The sequence below is a fragment of the Parasteatoda tepidariorum genome, chromosome 6 (genome assembly GCF_043381705.1).
Source record: "Parasteatoda tepidariorum isolate YZ-2023 chromosome 6, CAS_Ptep_4.0, whole genome shotgun sequence".
NCBI classification, from domain to species: Eukaryota; Metazoa; Arthropoda; class Arachnida; order Araneae; family Theridiidae; genus Parasteatoda; species Parasteatoda tepidariorum.
Window position 1 is genome coordinate 11572716 of NC_092209.1, and position 12121 is coordinate 11584836.

Consider the following 12121-nt stretch of genomic DNA (forward strand, 5'->3'; position numbering starts at 1 on the left):
AAAAAAAATGGCCTTTATTGGAGGTAGTCAGGAAAATGTGGCCCTCTAATGGGAGGAAAATTAACATTATGTCTATGGGGAAAATTTTCGTTCCTCAAAATATTGGCCCTTAATAGAGGTGGCCCTTAAGTAGAGGTGGCCTTTAGGAGAAGTTTCACTGTATTATCTATTTATATCTTTATTTCTTTTGAAAAACTTACTATACTAAAGCGAATAATTATTTGCTTCGAACTTTGAAAAATAGAGTAACTTTTCATCGATTTCTCTTAAAAATTCAAACTATAATGTTATAATGTATATAAATGAAAAAAATTATCAAAATATTTTGTTAAAAATCCAAAAAAAAAATTTGAATTTCGAAATTTAAGCTATTCAGAAAGAAAAAAAATCATTGGACATTCAAGTGTTACTTTCAAAAATAAAAAAACTCCGGTCATCACTATAATTGGAGTAATATAATAATTTTTGGAGGTGGCAGTTAGGAGGTATCAGTTATTTAATTTTTGGAGGTATCAGTTATAGCATGTATATGTTACAGTGTGAATTATCGGTTATTATTAATACTAACTTGTAAATATTAATAAGAACCAAACAAGCCATTTAGAGTGAATAATTTAAGTGAATTTGTCACATTAACCGGGGATATTTCCGTATCGCGATCTCCGCGCGAAATACAATCGTTGAGGCACCAAATTGATTTTAAACTGAAAAAATAAAAAAACATCTAGATCTTTGCAGGGGGTCTACGAGTTATACCCTTCGCGTTGGTCCCTTTCTGCTCGGTTTCTTTTTTTTTCTTTTTTAGTTTCTTTAATGATACTGAAAATCCTTCAGCTTAAAATTCGCAAGAAGCTGAGGCTAACTCTCAAAGGGCTAATATATTATGTACACCACAAATTGTAATTCATACGGTGATTAGTTTGATTTCTTAAGGTTTATACAATAGAGAATTTTCTAAATAAAATTTCAGAGTCATGTTAAATAAAATTTTATAACATATATCTTTATTTTAATTTGTTATAAATATGAAATGTGTGAACACATACCTGTCAACAAGTATGGTCGTTGGGAAATATTTTACAAAGTGTTTGTATACAAGATATAAAGTATTTTCTGAAAATTAAGCTTCTTTATCATTTGAATGCATGACTATATAATTAATGTATATTTTATATATACGTTTGAATTATCGATATGTCATTAAATAAAACAATTTAAGATTTAAGCTCTAAAAGTGAAGATTTATGCGTTAAAGCAGTGGCTCCCAAAAGGTTTTGAATATCGTGGAGAGGTTTCAGGGACTTTGACTGTTAAGATTTACTTTTTCCAATTATGATTTTTGAGCCTGAAATCATAATTATATCTAATCAATGATCTATTATTTATTTAATATATTTTATAACTTTTAATAAATTTATTTAATCAAATACATATTAAATAATGATAAAAATACCAATTTCTAAAAAAATTCATTAATATTTCAACTTTTTCATTTAAATTAAAATTACTTAGTTCATCAATGAAGAAATATGTTTACCTGGTAAACATTCCATAAACGAAGAAAATTAACCAGAACTACAATAAGCACACCTGCCCTGCAAATTTAACTGAAGAACTTAGTGGAAGAAGCAGGTAAGTGATAGTTTCGGAGGTATTTAAAAATCTGGAAAAACAACGTTAATGTAATTGAATCAATATGAATAACGTTAAATGTTACGTAATTTTTTTTTCTTTTATGTTGCCATAAATAATCGACACTCGTTTTTAATATGCTTACAAGATTTGTAATTCAAATTAGAAAGTGGTAAGTAAAATAAGGCAAATAATAATTCAATATCTTTCAAAAAAATTTTATATCCTTCAAATAAATTTATTATAAAATTTTCTTCTTATAATATTTCTTATTGTATTATAATATTTATTACTTCCAGAAGAGAGCGTTTCGCAAGTAATTAGCATTCCGGGATTACTTCGAAACTTTCATTGTTTTCCATAATAATTTTTCTCTATCTTTTGAGATTATATTCTTCTAATCTAATTGCAAAAATTTTACGATAGTAGTGAAATATCTACTTGCGCGATGACAATCTGCAAAAATTCTCGTAAAAGTTGAAAGAAGAGAACGTAATTTTCAATGTGTTACCTAAGTCTCATAAAAAGAATAATAAAATGAACTAGGAGAGGAATAAATACTCATGTCAATAAAAAAATATATGTCTATTTTGTCATTTAAGAATTTATATTAGAATTTTGCCATTTCAATCAATATCATACCGTCCCGTAACTTTAAAAAGACAAATGTTCCGTATCAAAAAGAAAAGCATAAAAAATGTCTTAAATCATAGAAAATAATATCATAAATTTAAAAAGTAGACTTTATAATAACTTTAAATATTTTCTGATTTCATAATCTATCTTTTAATGTCCTGATTCCAAATATTTATGTTTTTTTTTAATATTACACCTTAATCTTAAAAATTTTAAAGTATTTGCAAATTTCTATCATATATCAAAAGATAATTTTGCTTAGTAATTGGCATTTAAGGTTTTTTTTTCTAGTTATAAAAGATTAGAAAATTGCTATTATCTCCTACGAAATACATTTAAATTATACAACTAAATTTTTCCAAATTTCTCAACTAATGTTATCGATGAATATATAACTAAAAAAGTTTTCATTTCATATAATATTCTTCATTTTATGATTTATTTTATTTATGATTTTTTTATGCTTTCTTTCGCTCAATGTAAGCTAACGAAAGCTAAAAAGTAATAATGAATTATAATGGTAGCAACCATTGAGATACTTTTTCCGACTTAAAATTGTTATTTATTAATACATAGATGGGCAATTGCTAATGATGGACCACAAAATGCTGCAAAGCGCATAAAAAATTAAGCGTGGCTAAATGCAAAGTTAAATAAATAAATTGCCAGAAAGTTAGGACATTAAAAAAAATTATAATTTATTGTGTTCTGAAACCCAGAAGGTTCAAAGTGTAAACGGAGTCATTTGGCACAGAAAACATAAAACTTTTAGGAAAAAAAATGCAAATATCACTTGTAAGCATCCTAGAGTAAGTTGTCAATAAGTGTATGAAAATATTTACCCCAACCCACCCCAATTCAGGGCATACGGGTAAATGTTTATTAAAAGCAAGTAAAAACAGAAAAGAACATAAAATGCATGAAGTGCATAAGATACATAAAATACAAGAGTCATATGGCAACAGCCGGGAGGGCCGCCTTATAGTGCTTAAAGCCGACGGCCCACCCTTATTCTGAGCCAAATTACAATAGTGTTGAAGACCCCAACAAAGTTACAGAGAATACAGTATGTGTTACAATACATAATGAGTAGTTACAAGATATAAACATCTCAAATAAAACAAGACAAGTAAAGCTATATGTCAATAAGTGTATGACCACCATGGAGGGCGATGCAGTTTCTAGCCATTTCATGAAATTAGACTATATACAGAAATATTTTCCTTTTTTTTTTCAGTATCCACTAGCAAAATGCATACATAACTGCCAACATTTTATCCCTTTCATTATGATTTTTCCCAGTGGTATTGAAATGGAAATAAAATTTCAATTTTAAGCATAAAAATACGATGTATTTGAAAAAGCTTAAGCTGTAAGCCATGACAATATGCTTAATTTTTTTAAGAAATGTGATGATCAAAATCATTTAATAACTATTATTTCTTTTATAGGTTTATAAAAGAATTAATGGTATATATTTACTACCACTTTAAATGTAAAAATAAAATTTTACTGCAAATGTGTAAAAGTTGGCAGGTATGCAAATGTATTGCTGTCAGATACCTTTAATAGCAGGGAGATCAAATGTTTTGAGAATCTTATCGAAGACTTAGAATCTAAATGTTTTGGGAATCTGTCTACTGTCTAACCATTTCGATGAATTAGAAAATTTTCAGAAGTATTTTCCTCTTATTATTTTCAGTAACCACCAGCCAAATGTATTGCTGTGTGATACCTTTATTAAATGCTTTAAGCAACACACTATGAGTATTGTTCAATCGAAATCAAAACTTATATTAAATATATTTTATTTCCTGAAATGGTAATTTTAAAATTTGAACTACCACATTTTTATCTCAACATTTGTTACGTAAAAGGAGGCAGTGTGTTTCTTTATTTATTTATTTAAAATTACATTTCTTAAAATGATTTTACAATTCATATACCTTAAAATTCAAAATTTTTTGAAACGCTTTCACAAAAATAATAATAAATTATAAAGAATTATTTAAGGAGGGCGATGCATTTAGTGTATGACCACCATGGAGGTGAATCAAGGCTACTCAAAAATCTCCACAGCCGCTTCAAATGTTAGTTCTTAGTAAAATTCATCTGATGTTTTCTTAATAACTGTTACCTCATAACCTAAGAATTTCCAAATTATTATCTAGAAAAATTAATTCTTTTAGTTGTCATTTTCGAGTTAGTTATGATTCCTTTTAGTTGTCGGCCCAATATTTAGTTTACCACAACCAATGTTCAACTTCGTAGTCTTCTAATTTTTAACCCAAACCAGAAAACAAGGGAATTCCAGGATCTAGTATTGGGAAAAATCAGTCTTCGTTGAGGATTTGTTGATGGAACAAACCCTGATTTGCGTTACATGGAGAGAATAAGCACGAAAACTTCCCTAATCTGTCTACCACTGAGGATATTTTACATCACTACTGCGGTTGGTGCGACCGAGCGTGTAATTCGTATCGACCAGCTACCCTCTGGAATTCGAACCCAATTTACCTCATTGCAGGGCGAGCACTCTATCCCCCGACACCAGTAATACTTTTTTACTATTGTATACTATAAATTGGAGAACGTAGCCAATTTGCTGCATTTTTTTTTTAAAATACTACGTTTTTTTAACATTTTGCATGTCCTAGCAATAGAGTGGTAATTCTTTTGAACTAAACTTTAATTAACTTACCTAAAGCTGTGATTCCGTTTGCCTCCTTATGTAGAATATAAAGTGTGAAAGAAAGCATTTTTTTCTGATTTTATATAGTTATATAGGATCTAAAACCAATAAAAAATCAATTAAAGAGATAATCTTTATGACATTCTTTCAAAATTATACTAAAAGTTTAGGCTGAAGACGTTACTATATTTGTTTTAATATCTTACTACAGATAACTATATTTATTTATGTGAACAAGTGGATTGTATCAACTATTGTACAACATTGTCTGGATCATTTTTGTGAACATACAGTTTAGTGTTTCAATGTGCTGTCAAATAATATATATCTGCTAAAACAATGTTATATAAAATTTTGATTTGCACCACTTACTTGATTATAGTTTGAAATAGTTAGTAAAAGTTGTATGTAAATAATATCATTGTTAATTAAACTGATTGTGCGTATGTAAAACTGAAACTATTNTTTTTTTTTTTTTTTTTTTTTTTTTTTTTTTTTTTTTTTTTTTTTTTTTTTGAATTTTGCAAAATAATGTAAGTCTTTGGTTTAAGAAATTAATCGATAGTTTTTATTTACCACTTTTTCCTAAAAATTATTTATTATATTAATTTTTTGTCAGGAACATGGGCTGTTGACTGACTCTAAGTTGTATGCAATTGAAAAGTTTTACTAGCATGAAAATATGCTGGTAAATGCGTAATTTGAAAGTATTTTATTTGTGGAGAAGCCAACTTGCCCCGCTTTGAAAAATTTCTATTGGTAGCGAAATTCAAGTTACCTTAACTCAAGTTAAGTAATTTTTTCACCACTAGATATCAAAAATTATAAGTATCATATAGAATGCAACGTTAATTATTAATATTAAATAAACAATATAATATATTTTCTTTTAAAGACTAATGACTTCATTTGTTTGTTTATGTTATTACCTCTCTGTGTTATCTTCTTCTTTTTCCGCAACATTATTTAACTACCTAACAATAAGTTTACTAACCCAAATAATTTCAGCATCAATGGCCTTTGATTCAATTTGTTATCATATAATTTACGGAGGCCTTCTTGGCCAGGTACTCCGGTGCATCTATTACGTTTCCGCTTCTATCTACTGATTACTCCATTAAAAAGTAGGCGTAACTGTCCATCTCTAACGAATTTTACTATAAAATTTGCTACCATTTTATTAAAACTATTCCTGAAAACGGAGCAGTTGGCATAACTGTGAACGTATGGACGTTCGCTCAACCATGAGAGGAAATTCTTCGTTGGAGAAAAGTGATATCTGACTCATGATTTAATAAATTTATAGAAAACCGGATTTCCCCCATCAAGTTACAGTTAATGAGATTTTGTTCTGTGCAGATAGTGATTGTCTTGCATTTATCCTCCTCCGAGTCAAGGTGGCACAATGACATTTACAAAGTAATCATATCATAATATTGAAATTTAAAAAGTGGGTAAGCTTTCTTGAAAATGTTGAACAATTTCAAACATCGCACAAGCAAACAATAATGTTTATTTTTCCCCTCTATATAAAACTATTCACTTGTAAATTACTTAAAAAGGAATATAACGATGTCATTACAAGCATATTAGAAATTATCATATGATGCTATAAAATTCACAAAGGTATTTACGAAATTGTGCACAAAATAAATAACGCACAAATCGACGCAATTAATAAAGCTCTAATACTTACTTTATTATCTTTTTTTAATTTATTGTTATTTGTTGCCCTTTCCAATGACTTTCACGTTATTATATTATTATGGACGCAAAACGCGTTTGAAACCTTTTCCGACCTAATTAGACAGACCCCTTAACCTACCTTAATCTTTTAAAAAAGGAGCCATGTTCTGGACTCTCAAACATCTGCGAAAAATATTCGAGTGAAAGCTTTTCTCTCTCTCGTAATAATTAATGACGCTCACACACTGTATTAGCTTTTATTTTAATTCTCATGTTTACTCAATATCTCCTTCTCTCTCTATGCGATCTCTCGTCACATTTTATAATTTTACACAGAATTTTCACAATATTCACCGCATGAGGGCTTGGCGATTAATTCACAGTTAAATAAAAAGCAATAATAATATAAAAATAAAATTAAACTACTTATTAAAAAATACACTTTACAAGATTACTCATTAATACAACATTCTTTACAAGATAACTCATTAAAAGGTAAAATACAATTTCAGATATCGAGCGCTAATAAATTTCAGACTTGTTCTTTTTAAATAAAGCGAAGCGAAGTGAATGTATGGACGTTCGCTCAACCATGAGAGGAAATTCTTCGTTGGAGAAAAGTGATATCTGACTCATGATTTAATAAATTTATAGAAAACCGGATTTTCCCCATTAAGTTACTGTCTTTTGTTAATGAGATTTTGCTCTGTGCATAGTTATTGTCTTGCATTTATCCTTCTCCGATTCAAGATGGCACAATGATGACATTTACAAAGTAATCATATCATAATATTGAAATTTAAAAAGTGGGAAAGCTTTCTTGAAAATGTTGAACAATTTCAAACATCGCACAAGCAAACAATAATGTTTATTTTTTCCCCTCTATATAAAACTATTCACTTGTAAATTACTTAAAAAGGAATATAACGATGTCATTACAAGCATATTAGAAATTATCAGATGATGCTATAAAATTCACAAAGGTATTTACGAAATTGTGCACAAAATAAATAACGCACAAATCGACGCAATTAATAAAGCTCTAATACTTACTTTATTATCTTTTTTTAATTTATTGTTATTTGTTGCCTTTTCCAATGACTTTTACGTTATTATATTATTATGTAATTATATTATTATATTACGTTATTATATTATTATGTTACGTTATTATCTTTACAAGATAGCTCATTAAAAGATAAAATACAGTTTTAGATATCGAGCGCTAATAAATTTCAGACTGGGTTTTTACTTCAACTGCTCTCACCCGTTTGCCTTTACCAGAATAAAGCTCAATAATTCTCCCCAATGCCCATTTTTGAGGCTGTAGATTTTCATCTTTTAGAAGTATGAACTCAATGATTTTTACAATGCTTTTTTCTACCATCCGCTTTGACCTCTGTTGCAAATTATTAAGACACTGTATTTGCTATTTCTTCCGCACAAAAATACTTGAATATTTTTTTTCCCTGTCTTTTCCAGTTGTATAATCGATTATCTTTCACCTCAACTAAATTTAGTTCTGCAAAAGGATTTAAAGGTCTACCAATTAGAAAATGGACAGGAGTTAAGACATCATACGCATTAGTATCGGATGACAGACGTGCAAGCGGTCTGGAGTTGAGAAATGCTTCTATTTGACAAACGGCTGTTAGGAATTTTTTTGTAGATCATTCTGGAATTTCCTAAAACCCCTTTAAAATTATATTTAAATGGCTTAACTGCACTTTAGAGGCTACCAAATTTGGGAGCTCTAGGTGGAAGGAAGTTCCACATTGAATTGACATATAATTTTGAAGTCCTTCGTCTGGTTTTATAATTAAATTTTGTAACTTAGAAGGCTCTTTATTCGCTCCGAGGAAATTTGTGGCATTATCTGAAAATAATTTTAGGCATATACCTCTGTGAGCCACAAATTTTNTTAATAGGTGAAATGCAATTTTAAATATAAAGCGTTAATAAATTTCAAATTGGGATTTTACTTTAACTGCTCTCACTCGTTTGTCTTTACCAAAATAAAGTTCAATAATTCTATCCAGTGTCCATTTTTGAGGTTGTAGATTTTCATCTTTCAGAAGTACGAACTCAAGGATTTTTACAATGATTTTTTTCCACCATCCGCTAGGAACTTTGCTGCAAATTATTAAGATATTGTATTTGCTATTTCTTCCACACAAAAAAAACTTGAATAATTCTTTTCAGTTTTTTCTAGTTGGATAATCGATTATCCTTCACATCAACTAAATTTAGTTCTACAAAAGGAGTAAAAGGTCTACCAATTAGAAAATGGACAGGAGTTAAGACATCATACGCTTCAGTATCGGATGACAGACGTGCAAGCGGTCTGGAGTTGAGAAATGCTTCTATTTGACAAACGGCTGTTAGGAATTTTCTTGTAGATCATTCTGGAATTTCCTAAAACCCCTTTAAAAATATATTTAAATGACTTAACTGCACTTTAGAGGCTACCAAATTTGGGAGCTCTAGGTGGAAGGAAGTTCCACATTGAATTGACATATAATTTTGAAGTCCTTCGTCTGGTTTTATAATTAAATTTTGTAACTTAGAAGGCTCTTTATTCGCTCCGAGGAAATTTGTGGCATAATTTGTGGCCCTTAATCGAAACCAACCCGAGACGATACCACTCCAAAACTGTGACCCCCAAACCTACTTAAAATAGTCGCACCTCGTTATCATAGTCACCGTCACAGGAACAGACGAATATCAGGAGGAGTTCTTATTTTAGGCAAACTATATTCCTGCTCTACTCTAGCAATTAAATGGGAAGCCAGGTATTTCTCTCTGCCCCCTCCTCTCTCTCTAGGCAAATTACACATTAATTTTTCAACTCCTATGAGTTTAACACTTTTTACACTATCATGCACAACTTTCCTACTCATTGCTTTACTCGTACCAAAATTTTTGTCTGACGTAATGTAGTAAAGCAGTAGGACCTAAATAGAAATATCATTTATGGTAGGTTTCTAAATTGAGCTTATTTGCTTGATGAATTTTCGTAGAATAATTGGAAATTCACTGTTAAAACTGACATTAGCATGTCCTGCTCTATCTTTGTCTCTCAATACTCCATCTCTGTCAAAAAAAATATGATTTAAGCATTTCATTTGCTTTCACAAGGAAGATTTTTCTTACGAATTTATTTCCATATTTATTCTAGAAATTTTTGTTTTTGAATTTCTTTTATTATGAATAATTCACTTTGGCAAATTTCCTTGAATGTCAAAATTCGTAAACGTTTTTCAGTTGGACTTCTCAGATTGCTAACGAGTCTGAAAAGATAGCTTAAAACATGCACTATTTTAGTGTAATTATTACTAATGCTAATTAACTTTTCAATAAATGCTTCATAAGTCACAGTAAGTACTTTGTTCTGAATGTTTAAGTTTACTTGAAATTTCGTCTTTTATGACGGACGTAGGCCTGAAAGCGAGACAGAAAAGAAAAAACACTAGTAGTAGAACTATATCAATAAAAGATAATTTTCTGGGAGGGGTAAGTCTTTTCTTAACTCTAAACTCATTGCTGTTAATTTTTTTTCGAGAAAGAAGCTATTCAATATATAAATTGTAAACGTTAAAAAAATTTGGCAGTTATGGATATTTTATTAACTCCGAAAAAAAAAGCTAAAAATGAAGCATATATTTTTACCAATTTTTACTCATTTCCGTCTTGGTATATATAGACTTTCAGCCTTGGACGGAAGCAGGACCTATAGTAGGCATCCGAATGGAATATCTTCGGAAAGATATATAGGACAATTGTCGACGACTCATCAAGATAGAGCAACTAAGAAAGAGGCATGACAACGGATACAAGCTCCTCCCCCTTTTTCTAGTGATATTTCATTACTTCCCAGATCATCGGGACTTTATTTTCACAAAGAATCTGCTGTCCTTACCCGTCCAAATCGAGAAATTTAACGGAGGGCGTTACGCCATCCAGTGCCAAAATTTGGACACACACAGAAAGCATGCTAAAGTGATCCAGCCTGCATGAAATGTGCAGGAGCACATATTACCTACCAGTGCGTGAAACCTCTCTCCCTTCCGGCTAAATGCTTTAATTGTCAAGGCGATCACCCGGCCTGTTTTACGGGCTGTGGTGCTCGTCCGAGGCGAAATCATCGCACCTTGACGCGTAGACCACAAGATGCCCCCCGCAGTGCAGTGAAGTTCCTAAGGATCATTAAAGAACTTCAGGAACTTTTGAAAGACGAGAAAATCATCTCATTACTCATCTCCTTGCTCCCAGCCCTAAAGACGTAGATGAGGAGCCTCACCATCAAGCCTGCTACATCTTTCATGATGCCTTTCATTATTTTATCGCATTTCAGGTTCTTTTCCGAACCACCAATACAACTTTCTTATGTATGTCCCTTTGGGATATTTCATGATGAATGGGATAAGGGCCATTTAGGCCTCAGATGCCCAGTTCTAAAACAACGAACGAACGAACGAACGGAAGCAGGACCTAGAGAGAAGGCGAGGCAGTCTGGCGCAAAAACCTCTTCTCTCTCTTAAATTTGTTTGTTTCATCTCGCTACTTTATTTTTATTTTCTGTCAGTGAATGTTACTGAATCCCAACTTTCCCCATTCATTGTAATGTACTTTGGCGATTTATTATTCATTCCCACTCTGATGAATTAGTTAGAGCCCCTCGCGGGGCTGATGCTAAGATAACTACCAGATACGAGTATGAGGACGGACGCATAACAAATATACAAGTCCANAAGCATGCTCAAGTGATCCAGCCTGCATGAAATGTGCAGGAGCACATTTTACCTACCAGTGCGTGAAACCTCTCTCCCTTCCGGCTAAATGCATTAATTGTCAGGGCGATCACCCGGCCTGTTTTACGGGTTGTGGTGCTCATCCGAGGCGAAATCATCGCACCTTCACGCGTAGACCACAAGATGCCCCCAGCAGTGCAGTGAAGTTCCTAAGGATCATTAAAGAACTTCAGGAACTTTTGAAACACGAGAAAATCATCTCATTACTCATCTCCCTGCTTCCAGCCCTAAAGACATAGATGAGGAGCCGCACCATCAAGCCTGCTACATCTTTCATGATGCCTTTCATTATTTTATCGCATTTCAGGTTCTTTTCCGAACCACCAATACAACTTTCTTATGTATATCCCTTTGGGATATTTCATGATGAATGGGATAAGGGCCATTTAGGCCTCAGATGCCCAGTTCTAAAACAACGAACGGAGGCAGGACCTAGAGTGAAGGCGAGGCAGTCTGGCGCAAAAACCTCTTCTCTCTCTTAAATTTGTTTGTTTCATCTCGCNATGTACAATATAGGTATATTGGGATATTTCATGATGAATGGGATAAGGGCCATTTAGGCCTTAGATGCCCAGTTCTAAAACAACGAACGAACGAACGGAAGCAGGACCTAGAGAAAAGGCGAGGCAGTCTGGCACAAAAACCTCTTCTCTCTCTTAAATTT